The following is a 14,446-nucleotide window of genomic DNA, read 5'->3' as shown; positions in this document are numbered from 1 at the left end:
CCGCACCAACATAATAGAGATACAGAAACACCGTGGCCCCTCTCTTTGAGATAACTCTGCACTATTGCGAGCTGCAAATGCCACTTCCAGTTTAGCTGTGCAGAAGAAGAACAACAAGAAGAAGAAATACCTCGAAATATGTCCGTCAGGCCCCTTCCCTTGAGATAAATCTGCAAATATCTCGGAAACGAAGCGAGCTATGGCAAAATGTTAAGAGACCTTTTTTGTATGGAATTATGTTTCCTACTTTTTATGTTCTATGATATTTTTTGATCAGACGCGTAGTTCTCGAGATATATCAAGATATTTAAAAGTTCCGAAGCCGCACCAACATAATAGAGATACAGAAACACCGTGGCTCCTTTCTTTTAGATAACTCTGCACTATTGCGACCTGGAAATGCCACTTCCAGTTTAGCTGTGCAGAAGAAGAACAACAAGAAGAAGAAATATCTCGAAATAAGTCCGTTAGGCCCCTTCCCTTGAGATAAATCTGCAAATATCTCGGAAACGAAGCGAGCTATGGCAAAATGTTAAGAGACCTTTTTTGTAGAGAATTAAGTTTCCTACGTTTTATGTTGTATGATATTTTTTGATCAGATGCGTAGTTCTCGAGATATATCAAGATATTTAAAAGTTCCGAAGCCGCACCAACATAATAGAGATACAGAAACACCGTGGCCCCTTTCTTTGAGATAACTCTGTACTAGTGCGAGCCGCAAATGCCACTTCCAGCTTAGCTGTGCAGAAGAAGAACAACAAGAAGAAGAAATATCTCGAAATATGTCCGTCAGGCCCCTTCCCTTGAGATAAATCTGCAAATATCTCGGAAACGAAGCGAGCTATGGCAAAATGTTAAGAGACGTTTTTTGTAGAGAATTATGTTTCCTACAATTTATGTTCTATGATATTTTTTGATCAGAAGCGTAGTTTTCGAGATATATCGAGATATTTAAAAGTTCCGAAGCAGCACCAACATAATAGAGATACAGAAACACCGTGGCCCCTCTCTTTGAGATAACTCTGCACTATTGCGAGCTGGAAATGCCACTTCCAGTTTAGCTGTGCAGAAGAAGAACAACAAGAAGAAGAAATATCTCGAAATATGTCCGTCAGGCCCCTTCCCTTGAGATAAATCTGCAAATATCTCGGAAACGAAGCGAGCTATGGCAAAATGTTGAGAGACCTTTTTTGTAGAGAATTAAGTTTCCTACTTTTTATGTTCTATGATATTTTTTGATCAGATGCGTAGTTCTCGAGATATATCAAGATATTTAAAAGTTCCGAAGCCGCACCAACATAATAGAGATACAGAAACACCGTGGCCCCTTTCTTTGAGATAACTCTGCACTGTTGCGAGCTGTAAATGCCACTTCCAGCTTAGCTGTGCAGAAGAAGAACAACAAGAAGAAGAAATATCTCGAAATATGTCCGTCAGGCCCCTTCCCTTGAGATATATCTGCAAATATCTCGGAAACGAAGCGAGCTATGGCAAAATGTTAAGAGACCTTTTTTGTAGAGACTTATGTTTCCTACAATTTATGTTCTATGATATCTTTTGATCAGAAGCGTAGTTTTCGAGATATATCGAGATATTTAAAAGTTCCGAAGCCGCTCCAACATAATAGAGATACAGAAACACCGTGGCCCCTTTCTTTGAGATAACTCTGCACTAGCGCGAGCCGCAAATGCCACTTCCAGCTTAGCTGTGCAGAAGAAGAACAACAAGAAGAAGAAATATCTCGAAATATGTCCGTCAGGCCCCTTTCCCTTGAGATAAATCTGCAAATATCTCGGAAACGAAGCGAGCTATGGCAAAATGTTAAGAGACCTTTTTTGTAGAGAATTATGTTTCCTACAATTTATGTTCTGCGATATTTTTTGATCAGCAGCGTAGTTCTCGAGATATATCGAGATATTTAAAAGTTCCGAAACCGCACCAACATAATAGAGATACAGAAACACCGTGGCCCCTCTCTTTGAGATAACTCTGCACTATTGCGAGCTGGAAATGCCACTTCCAGTTTAGCTGTGCAGAAGAAGAACAACAAGAAGAAGAAATATCTCGAAATATGTCCGTCAGGCCCCTTCCCTTGAGATAAATCTGCAAATATCTCGGAAACGAAGCGAGCTATGGCAAAATGTTGAGAGACCTTTTTTGTAGAGAATTAAGTTTCCTACTTTTTATGTTCTATGATATTTTTTGATCAGATGCGTAGTTCTCGAGATATATCAAGATATTTAAAAGTTCCGAAGCCGCACCAACATAATAGAGATACAGAAACACCGTGGCCGCTCTCTTTGAGATAACTCTGCACTATTGCGAGCTGGAAATGCCACTTCCAGTTTAGCTGTGCAGAAGAAGAACAACAAGAAGAAGAAATATCTCGAAATATGTCCGTCAGGCCCCTTCCCTTGAGATAAATCTGCAAATATCTCGGAAACGAAGCGAGCTATGGTAAAATGTTAAGAGACCTTTTTTGTAGAGAATTAAGTTTCCTACTTTTTATGTTCTATGATATTTTTTGATCAGAAGCGTAGTTTTCGAGATATATCGAGATATTTAAAAGTTCCGAAGCCGCACCAACATAATAGGGATACAGAAACACCGTGGCCCCTTTCTTTGAGATAACTCTGCAGTATTGCGAGCTGTAAATGCCACTTCCAGCTTAGCTGTGCAGAAGAAGAACAACAAGAAGAAGAAATATCTCGAAATATATCCGTCAGGCCCCTTCCCTTGAGATAAATCTGCAAATATCTCGGAAACGAAGCGAGCTATGGCAAAATGTTAAGAGACGTTTTTTGTAGAGAATTATGTTTCCTACAATTTATGTTCTACGATATTTTTTGATCAGAAGCGTAGTTTTCGAGATATATCGAGATATTTAAAAGTTCAGAAGCCGCACCAACATAATAGGGATACAGAAACACCGTGGCCCCTTTCTTTGAGATAACTCTGCACTAGTGCGAGCTGCAAATGCCACTTCCAGCTTAGCTGTGCAGAAGAAGAACAACAAGAAGAAGAAATATCTCGAAATATGTCCGTCAGGCCCCTTCCCTTGAGATAAATCTGCAAATATCTCGGAAACGAAGCGAGCTATGGCCAATTGTTAAGAGACCTTTTTTGTAGAGAATTAAGTTTCCTACTTTTTATGTTCTATGATATTTTTTGATCAGATGCGTAGTTCTCGAGATATATCAAGATATTTAAAAGTTCCGAAGCCGCACCAACATAATAGAGATACAGAAACACCGTGGCCCCTTTCTTTGAGATAACTCTGCACTGTTGCGAGCTGTAAATGCCACTTCCAGCTTAGCTGTGCAGAAGAAGAACAACAAGAAGAAGAAATATCTCGAAATATGTCCGTCAGGCCCCTTCCCTTGAGATATATCTGCAAATATCTCGGAAACGAAGCGAGCTATGGCAAAATGTTAAGAGACCTTTTTTGTAGAGAATTATGTTTCCTACAATTTATGTTCTATGATATCTTTTGATCAGAAGCGTAGTTTTCGAGATATATCGAGATATTTAAAAGTTCCGAAGCCGCTCCAACATAATAGAGATACAGAAACACCGTGGCCCCTTTCTTTGAGATAACTCTGCACTAGTGCGAGCCGCAAATGCCACTTCCAGCTTAGCTGTGCAGAAGAAGAACAACAAGAAGAAGAAATATCTCGAAATATGTCCGTCAGGCCCCTTTCCGTTGAGATAAATCTGCAAATATCTCGGAAACGAAGCGAGCTATGGCAAAATGTTAAGAGACCTTTTTTGTAGAGAATTATGTTTCCTACAATTTATGTTCTGCGATATTTTTTGATCAGCAGTGTAGTTCTCGAGATATATCGAGATATTTAAAAGTTCCGAAACCGCACCAACATAATAGGGATACAGAAACACCGTGGCCCCTTTCTTTGAGATAACTCTGCACTAGTGCGAGCCGCAAATGCCACTTCCAGCTTAGCTGTGCAGAAGAAGAACAACAAGAAGAAGAAATATCTCGAAATATGTCCGTCAGGCCCCTTCCCTTGAGATAAATCTGCAAATATCTCGGAAACGAAGCGAGGTATGGCCAATTGTTAAGAGACCTTTTTTGTAGAGAATTAAGTTTCCTACTTTTTATGTTCTATGATATTTTTTGATCAGATGCGTAGATCTCGAGATATATCAAGATATTTAAAAGTTCCGAAGCCGCACCAACATAATAGAGATACAGAAACACCGTGGCCCCTTTCTTTGAGATAACTCTGCACTATTGCGGGCTGCAAATGCCACTTCCAGTTTAGCTGTGCAGAAGAAGAACAACAAGAAGAAGAAATATCTCGAAATATGTCCGTTAGGCCCCTTCCCTTGAGATAGATCGGCAAGTATCTCGGAAACGAAGCGAGCTATGGCAAAATGTTGAGAGACCTTTTTTGTAGAGAATTAAGTTTCCTACTTTTTATGTTCTATGATATTTTTTGATCAGATGCGTAGATCTCGAGATATATCAAGATATTTAAAAGTTCCGAAGCCGCACCAACATAATAGAGATACAGAAACACCGTGGCCCCTTTCTTTGAGATAACTCTGCACTATTGCGAGCTGCAAATGCCACTTCCAGCTTAGCTGTGCAGAGGAAGAACAACAAGAAGAAGAAATATCTCGAAATATGTCCGTCAGGCCAGTTCCTTTGAGCTGAATCTGCAAATATCTCGGAAACGAAGCGAGCTATGGCAAAATGTTAAGAGACGTTTTTTGTAGAGAATTATGTTTCCTACAATCTATGTTCTATGATATTTTTTGATCAGAAGCGTAGTTTTCGAGATATATCGAGATATTTAAAAGTTCCGAAGCCGCACCAACATAATAGGGATACAGAAACACCGTGGCCCCTTTCTTTGAGATAACTCTGCACGATTGCGAGCTGGAAATGCCACTTCCAGTTTAGCTGTGCAGAAGAAGAACAACAAGAAGAAGAAATATCTCGAAATATGTCCATCAGGACCCTTCCCTTGAGATAAATCTGCAAATATCTCGGAAACGAAGCGAGCTATGGCAAAATGTTAAGAGACCTTTTTTGTAGAGAATTAAGTTTCCTACTTTTTATGTTCTATGATATTTTTTGATCAGACGCGTAGTTCTCGAGATATATCAAGATATTTAAAAGTTCCGAAGCCGCACCAACATAATAGAGATACAGAAACACCGTGGCCCCTCTCTTTGAGATAACTCTGCACTATTGCGGGCTGCAAATGCCACTTCCAGTTTAGCTGTGCAGAAGAAGAACAACAAGAAGAAGAAATATCTCGAAATATGTCCGTTAGGCCCCTTCCCTTGAGATAGATCGGCAAGTATCTCGGAAACGAAGCGAGCTATGGCAAAATGTTGAGAGACCTTTTTTGTAGAGAATTAAGTTTCCTACTTTTTATGTTCTATGATATTTTTTGATCAGATGCGTAGATCTCGAGATATATCAAGATATTTAAAAGTTCCGAAGCCGCACCAACATAATAGAGATACAGAAACACCGTGGCCCCTTTCTTTGAGATAACTCTGCACTATTGCGAGCTGCAAATGCCACTTCCAGCTTAGCTGTGCAGAAGAAGAACAACAAGAAGAAGAAATATCTCGAAATATGTCCGTCAGGCCCCTTCCCTTGAGATAAATCTGCAAATATCTCGGAAACGAAGCGAGCTATGGCAAAATGTTAAGAGACCTTTTTTGTATGGAATTATGTTTCCTACTTTTTATGTTCTATGATATTTTTTGATCAGATGCGTAGTTCTCGAGATATATCAAGATATTTAAAAGTTCCGAAGCCGCACCAACATAATAGAGATACAGAAACACCGTGGCTCCTTTCTTTTAGATAACTCTGCACTATTGCGACCTGGAAATGCCACTTCCAGTTTAGCTGTGCAGAAGAAGAACAACAAGAAGAAGAAATATCTCGAAATAAGTCCGGTAGGCCCCTTCCCTTGAGATAAATCTGCAAATATCTCGGAAACGAAGCGAGCTATGGCAAAATGTTAAGAGACCTTTTTTGTAGAGAATTAAGTTTCCTACGTTTTATGTTGTATGATATTTTTTGATCAGATGCGTAGTTCTCGAGATATATCAAGATATTTAAAAGTTCCGAAGCCGCACCAACATAATAGAGATACAGAAACACCGTGGCCCCTTTCTTTGAGATAACTCTGTACTAGTGCGAGCCGCAAATGCCACTTCCAGCTTAGCTGTGCAGAAGAAGAACAACAAGAAGAAGAAATATCACGAAATATGTCCGTTAGGCCCCTTCCCTTGAGATAAATCTGCAAATATCTCGGAAACGAAGCGAGTTATGGCAAAATGTTAAGAGACCTTTTTTGTAGAGAATTGAGTTTCCTACTTTTTATGTTCTATGATATTTTTTGATCAGAAGCGTAGTTTTCGAGATATATCGAGATATTTAAAAGTTCCGAAGCAGCACCAACATAATAGAGATACAGAAACACCGTGGCCCCTCTCTTTGAGATAACTCTGCACTATTGCGAGCTGGAAGTGCCACTTCCAGTTTAGCTGTGCAGAAGAAGAACAACAAGAAGAAGAAATATCTCGAAATATGTCCGTCAGGCCCCTTCCCTTGAGATAAATCTGCAAATATCTCGGAAACGAAGCGAGCTATTGCAAAATGTTAAGAGACCTTTTTTGTAGAGAATTGAGTTTCCTACTTTTTATGTTCTATGATATTTTTTGATCAGATGCGTAGTTCTCGAGATATATCAAGATATTTAAAAGTTAAGAAGCCGCACCAACATAATAGAGATACAGAAACACCGTGGCCCCTTTCTTTGAGATAACTCTGCACTATTGCGAGCTGGAAATGCCACTTCCAGTTTAGCTGTGCAGAAGAAGAACAACAAGAAGAAGAAATATCTCGAAATATGTCCGTCAGGCCCCTTCCCTTGAGATAAATCTGCAAATATCTCGGAAACGAAGCGAGCTATGGCAAAATGTTAAGAGACCTTTTTTGTAGAGAATTATGTTTCCTACAATTTATGTTCTATGATATTTTTTGATCAGAAGCGTAGTTTTCGAGATATATCGAGATATTTAAAAGCTTCGAAGCCGCTCCAACATAATAGAGATACAGAAACACCGTGGCCCCTTTCTTTGAGATAACTCTGCACTAGTGCGAGCCGCAAATGCCACTTCCAGCTTAGCTGTGCAGAAGAAGAACAACAAGAAGAAGAAATATCTCGAAATATGTCCGTCAGGCCCCTTTCCCTTGAGATAAATCTGCAAATATCTCGGAAACGAAGCGAGCTATGGCAAAATGTTAAGAGACCTTTTTTGTAGAGAATTATGTTTCCTACAATTTATGTTCTACGATATTTTTTGATCAGAAGCGTAGTTCTCGAGATATATCGAGATATTTAAAAGTTCCGAAACCGCACCAACATAATAGGGATACAGAAACACTGTGGCCCCTTTCTTTGAGATAACTCTGCACTAGTGCGAGTCGCAAATGCCACTTCCAGCTTAGCTGTGCAGAAGAAGAACAACAAGAAGAAGAAATATCTCGAAATATGTCCGTCAGGCCCCTTCCCTTGAGATAAATCTGCAAATATCTCGGAAACGAAGCGAGGTATGGCCAATTGTTAAGAGACCTTTTTTGTAGAGAATTAAGTTTCCTACTTTTTATGTTCTATGATATTTTTTGATCAGATGCGTAGTTCTCGAGATATATCAAGATATTTAAAAGTTCCGAAGCCGCACCAACATAATAGAGATACAGAAACACCGTGGCCCCTTTCTTTGAGATAACTCTGCACTATTGCGAGCTGTAAATGCCACTTCCAGCTTAGCTGTGCAGAAGAAGAACAACAAGAAGAAGAAATATCTCGAAATATGTCCGTCAGGCCCCTTCCCTTGAGATATATCTGCAAATATCTCGGAAACGAAGCTAGCTATGGCAAAATGTTAAGAGACCTTTTTTGTAGAGAATTTTGTTTCCTACAATTTATGTTCTATGATATTTTTTGATCAGAAGCGTAGTTTTCGAGATATATCGAGATATTTAAAAGTTCCGAAGCCGCACCAACATAATAGAGATACAGAAACACCGTGGCCCCTTTCTTTGAGATAACTCTGCACTAGTGCGAGCCGCAAATGCCACTTCCAGCTTAGCTGTGCAGAAGAAGAACAACAAGAAGAAGAAATATCTCGAAATATGTCCGTCAGGCCCCTTCCCTTGAGATATATCTGCAAATATCTCGGAAACGAAGCGAGCAATGGCAAAATGTTAAGAGACCTTTTTTGTAGAGAATTATGTTTCCTACAATTTATGTTCTATGATATCTTTTGATCAGAAGCGTAGTTTTCGAGATATATCGAGATATTTAAAAGTTCCGAAGCCGCACCAACATAATAGAGATACAGAAACACCGTGGCCCCATTCTTTGAGATAACTCTGCACTAGTGCGAGCCGCAAATGCCACTTCCAGCTTAGCTGTGCAGAAGAAGAACAACAAGAAGAAGAAATATCTCGAAATATGTCCGTCAGGCCCCTTCCCTTGAGATAAATCTGCAAATATCTCGGAAACGAAGCGAGCTATGGCAAAATGTTAAGAGACCTTTTTTGTAGAGAATTAAGTTTCCTACTTTTTATGTTCTATGATATTTTTTGATTAGATGCGTAGTTCTCGAGATATATCAAGATATTTAAAAGTTCCGAAGCCGCACCAACATAATAGAGATACAGAAACACCGTGGCCCCTTTCTTTCAGATAACTATGCACTATTGCGAGCTGCAAATGCCACTTCCAGCTTAGCTGTGCAGAAGAACAACAAGAAGAAGAAATATCTCGAAATATGTCCGTCAGGCCCCTTCCCTTGAGATAAATCTGCAAATATCTCGGAAACGAAGCGAGCTATGGCAAAATGTTAAGAGACCTTTTTTGTAGACAATTAAGTTTCCTACTTTTTATGTTCTATGATATTTTTGGATCAGATGCGTAGTTCTCGAGATATATCAAGATATTTAAAAGTTCCGAAGCCGCACCAACATAATAGAGATACAGAAACACCGTGGCCCCTTTCTTTGAGATAACTCTGCACTAGTGCGAGCCGCAAATGCCACTTCCAGCTTAGCTGTGCAGAAGAAGAACAACAAGAAGAAGAAATATCTCGAAATATGTCCGTCAGGCCCCTTCCCTTGAGATAAATCTGCAAATATCTCGGAAACGAAGCGAGCTATGGCAAAATGTTAACAGACCTTTTTTGTAGAGAATTAAGTTTCCCACTTTTTATGTTCTATGATATTTTTTGATTAGATGCGTAGTTCTCGAGATATATCAAGATATTTAAAAGTTCCGAAGCCGCACCAACATAATAGAGATACAGAAACACCGTGGCCCCTTTCTTTCAGATAACTATGCACTATTGCGAGCTGCAAATGCCACTTCCAGCTTAGCTGTGCAGAAGAACAACAAGAAGAAGAAATATCTCGAAATATGTCCGTCAGGCCCCTTCCCTTGAGATAAATCTGCAAATATCTCGGAAACGAAGCGAGCTATGGCAAAATGTTAAGAGACCTTTTTTGTAGACAATTAAGTTTCCTACTTTTTATGCTCTATGATATTTTTTGATCAGATGCGTAGTTCTCGAGATATATCAAGATATTTAAAAGTTCCGAAGCCGCACCAACATAATAGAGATACAGAAACACCGTGGCCCCTTTCTTTGAGATAACTCTGCACTATTGCGAGCTGCAAATGCCACTTCCAGCTTAGCTGTGCAGAAGAAGAACAACAAGAAGAAGAAATATCTCGAAATATGTCCGTCAGGCCCATTCCCTTGAGATAAATCTGCAAATATCTCGGAAACGAAGCGAGCTATGGCAAAATGTTGAGAGACCTTTTTTGTAGACAATTAAGTTTCCTACTATTTATGTTCTATGATATTTTTGGATCAGATGCGTAGTTCTCGAGATATATCAAGATATTTAAAAGTTCCGAAGCCGCACCAACATAATAGAGATACAGAAACACCGTGGCCCCTTTCTTTGAGATAACTCTGCACTAGTGCGAGCCGCAAATGCCACTTCCAGCTTAGCTGTGCAGAAGAAGAACAACAAGAAGAAGAAATATCTCGAAATATGTCCGTCAGGCCCCTTCCCTTGAGATAAATCTGCAAATATCTCGGAAACGAAGCGAGCTATGGCAAAATGTTAAGAGACCTTTTTTGTAGAGAATTAAGTTTCCTACTTTTTATGTTCTATGATATTTTTTGATTAGATGCGTAGTTCTCGAGATATATCAAGATATTTAAAAGTTCCGAAGCCGCACCAACATAATAGAGATACAGAAACACCGTGGCCCCTTTCTTTCAGATAACTATGCACTATTGCGAGCTGCAAATGCCACTTCCAGCTTAGCTGTGCAGAAGAACAACAAGAAGAAGAAATATCTCGAAATATGTCCGTCAGGCCCCTTCCCTTGAGATAAATCTGCAAATATCTCGGAAACGAAGCGAGCTATGGCAAAATGTTAAGAGACCTTATTTGCAGAGAATTAAGTTTCCTACTTTTTATGTTCTATGATATTTTTTGATCAGATGCGTAGTTCTCGAGATATATCAAGATATTTAAAAGTTGCGAAACCGCACCAACATAATAGAGATACAGAAACACCGTGGCCCCTTTCTTTGAGATAACTCTGCACTAGTGCGAGCCGCAAATGCCACTTCCAGCTTAGCTGTGCAGAAGAAGAACAACAAGAAGAAGAAGTATCTCGAAATATGTCCGTCAGGCCCGTTCCTTTGAGCTGAATCTGCAAATATCTCGAAAACGAAGCGAGCTATGGCGAAATGTTAAGAGACCTTTTTTGTAGAGAATTAAGTTTCCTACTTTTTATGTTCTATGATATTTTTTGATCAGATGCGTAGTTCTCGAGATATATCAAGATATTTAAAAGTTCCGAAGCCCCACCAACATAATAGAGATACAGAAACACCGTGGCCCCTTTCTTTGGGATAACTCTGCACTATTGCGAGCTGCAAATGCAACTTCCAGCTTAGCTGTGCAGAGGAAGAACAACAAGAAGAAGAAATATCTCGAAATATGTCCGTCAGGCCAGTTCCTTTGAGCTGCATCTGCAAATATCTCGGAAACGAAGCGAGCTATGGCAAAATGTTAAGAGACGTTTTTTGTAGAGAATTATGTTTCCTACAATTTATGTTCTATGATATTTTTTGATCAGAAGCGTAGTTTTCGAGATATATCGAGATACTTAAAAGTTCCGAAGCCGCACCAACATAATAGAGATACAGAAACACCGTGGCCCCTTTCTTTGAGATAACTGTGCACTAGTGCGAGCCGCAAATGCCACTTCTAGCTTAGCTGTGCAGAAGAAGAACAACAAGAAGAAGAAATATCTCGAAATATGTCCGTTAGGCCCCTTCCCTTGAGATAAATCTGCAAATATCTCGGAAACGAAGCGAGCTATGGCAAAATGTTAAGAGACCTTTTTTGTAGAGAATTAAGTTTCCTACTTTTTATGTTGTATGATATTTTTTGATCAGATGCGTAGTTCTCGAGATATATTAAGATATTTAAAAGTTCCGAAGCCGCACCAACATAATAGAGATACAGAAACACCGTGGCCCCTTTCTTTGAGATAACTCTGCACTATTGCGAGCTGGAAATGCCACTTCCAGTTTAGCTGTGCAGAAGAAGAACAACAAGAAGAAGAAATATCTCGAAATATGCCCGTTAGGCCCCTTCCCTTGAGATAAATCTGCAAATATCTCGGAAACGAAGCGAGCTATGGCAAAATGTTAAGAGACCTTTTTTGTAGAGAATTAAGTTTCCTACTTTTTATGTTCTATGATATTTTTTGATCAGATGCGTAGTTCTCGAGATATATCAAGATATTTAAAAGTTCCGAAGCCGCACCAACATAATAGAGATACAGAAACACCGTGGCCCCTTTCTTTGAGATATCTCTGCACTATTGCGAGCTGCAAATGCCACTTCCAGCTTAGCTGTGCAGAAGAAGAACAACAACAAGAAGAAATATCTCGAAATATGTCCGTGAGGCCCGTTCCCTAGAGATAAATCTGCAAATATCTCGGAAACGAAGCGAGCTATGGCAAAATGTTAAGAGACCTTATTTGTAGAGAATTAAGTTTCCTACTTTTTATGTTCTATGATATTTTCTGATCAGATGCGTAGTTCTCGAGATATATCAAGATATTTAAAAGTTCCGAAACCGCACCAACATAATAGAGATACAGAAACACCGTGGCCCCTTTCTTTGAGATAACTCTGCACTATTGCGAGCTGCAAATGCCACTTCCAGCTTAGCTGTGCACAAGAAGAACAACAAGAAGAAGAAGTATCTCGAAATATGTCCGTCAGGCCCCTTCCCTTGAGATAAATCTGCAAATATCTCGGAAACGAAGCGAGCTATGGCAAAATGTTAAGAGACCTTTTTTGTAGACAATTAAGTTTCCTACTTTTTATGTTCTATGATATTTTTTGATCAGATGCGTAGTTCTCGAGATATATCAAGATATTTAAAAGTTCCGAAGCCGCACCAACATAATAGAGATACAGAAACACCGTGGCCCCTTTCTTTGAGATAACTCTGCACTATTGCGAGCTGCAAATGCCACTTCCAGCTTAGCTGTGCAGAAGAACAACAAGAAGAAGAAATATCTCGAAATATGTCCGTCAGGCCCCTTCCCTTGAGATAAATCTGCAAATATCTCGGAAACGAAGCGAGCTATGGCAAAATGTTAAGAGACCTTATTTGCAGAGAATTAAGTTTCCTACTTTTTATGTTCTATGATATTTTTTGATCAGATGCGTAGTTCTCGAGATATATCAAGATATTTAAAAGTTGCGAAACCGCACCAACATAATAGAGATACAGAAACACCGTGGCCCCTTTCTTTGAGATAACTCTGCACTAGTGCGAGCCGCAAATGCCACTTCCAGCTTAGCTGTGCAGAAGAAGAACAACAAGAAGAAGAAGTATCTCGAAATATGTCCGTCAGGCCCGTTCCTTTGAGCTGAATCTGCAAATATCTCGAAAACGAAGCGAGCTATGGCAAAATGTTAAGAGACGTTTTTTGTAGAGAATTATGTTTCCTACAATCTATGTTCTATGATATTTTTTGATCAGAAGCGTAGTTTTCGAGATATATCGAGATATTTAAAAGTTCCGAAGCCGCACCAACATAATAGAGATACAGAAACACCGTGGCCCCTTTCTTTGAGATAACTCTGCACTAGTGCGAGCCGCAAATGCCACTTCCAGCTTAGCTGTGCAGAAGAAGAACAACAAGAAGAAGAAATATCTCGAAATATGTCCGACAGGCCCTTTCCCTTGAGATAAATCTGCAAATATCTCGGAAACGAAGCGAGCTATGGCGAAATGTTAAGAGACCTTTTTTGTAGAGAATTAAGTTTCCTACTTTTTATCTTCTATGATATTTTTTGATCAGATGCGTAGTTCTCGAGATATATCAAGATATTTAAAAGTTCCGAAGCCGCACCAACATAATAGAGATACAGAAACACCGTGGCCCCTTTCTTTGAGATAACTCTGCACTATTGCGAGCTGGAAATGCCACTTCCAGTTTAGCTGTGCAGAAGAAGAACAACAAGAAGAAGAAATATCTCGAAATATGTCCGTCAGGCCCCTGCCCTTGAGATATATCTGCAAATATCTCGGAAACGAAGCGAGCTATGGCAAAATGTTAAGAGACCTTTTTTGTAGAGAATTATGTTTCCTACAATTTATGTTCTATGATATTTTTTGATCAGAAGCGTAGTTTTCGAGATATATCGAGATGTTTAAAAGTTCCGAAGCCGCACCAACATAATAGAGATACAGAAACACCGTGGCCCCTTTCTTTGAGATAACTCTGCACTAGTGCGAGCCGCAAATGCCACTTCCAGCTTAGCTGTGCAGAAGAAGAACAACAAGAAGAAGAAATATCTCGAAATATGTCCGTCAGGCCCGTTCCCTTGAGATAAATATGCAAATATCTCGGAAACGAAGCGAGCTATGGCAAAATGTTAAGCGACCTTTTTTGTAGAGAATTAAGTTTCCTACTTTTTATGTTCTATGATATTTTTTGATCAGATGCGTAGTTCTCGAGATATATCAAGATATTTAAAAGTTCCGAAGCCGCACCAACATAATAGAGATACAGAAACACCGTGGCCCCTTTCTTTGAGATAACTCTGCACTATTGCGAGCTGGAAATGCCACTTCCAGTTTAGCTGTGCAGAAGAAGAACAACAAGAAGAAGAAATATCTCGAAATATGTCCGTCAGGCCCCTGCCCTTGAGATATATCTGCAAATATCTCGGAAACGAAGCGAACTATGGCAAAATGTTAAGAGACCTTTTTTGTAGAGAATTATGTTTCCTACAATTTATGTTCTATGATATTTTTTGATCAGAAGCGTAGTT

Source organism: Osmia lignaria, chromosome 1, assembly GCF_051020975.1.
Source record: "Osmia lignaria lignaria isolate PbOS001 chromosome 1, iyOsmLign1, whole genome shotgun sequence".
Lineage (NCBI taxonomy): Eukaryota > Metazoa > Arthropoda > Insecta > Hymenoptera > Megachilidae > Osmia > Osmia lignaria.
The sequence above is the reverse complement of the archived record's forward strand: the minus strand, read 5'-3'. Positions refer to the sequence as shown.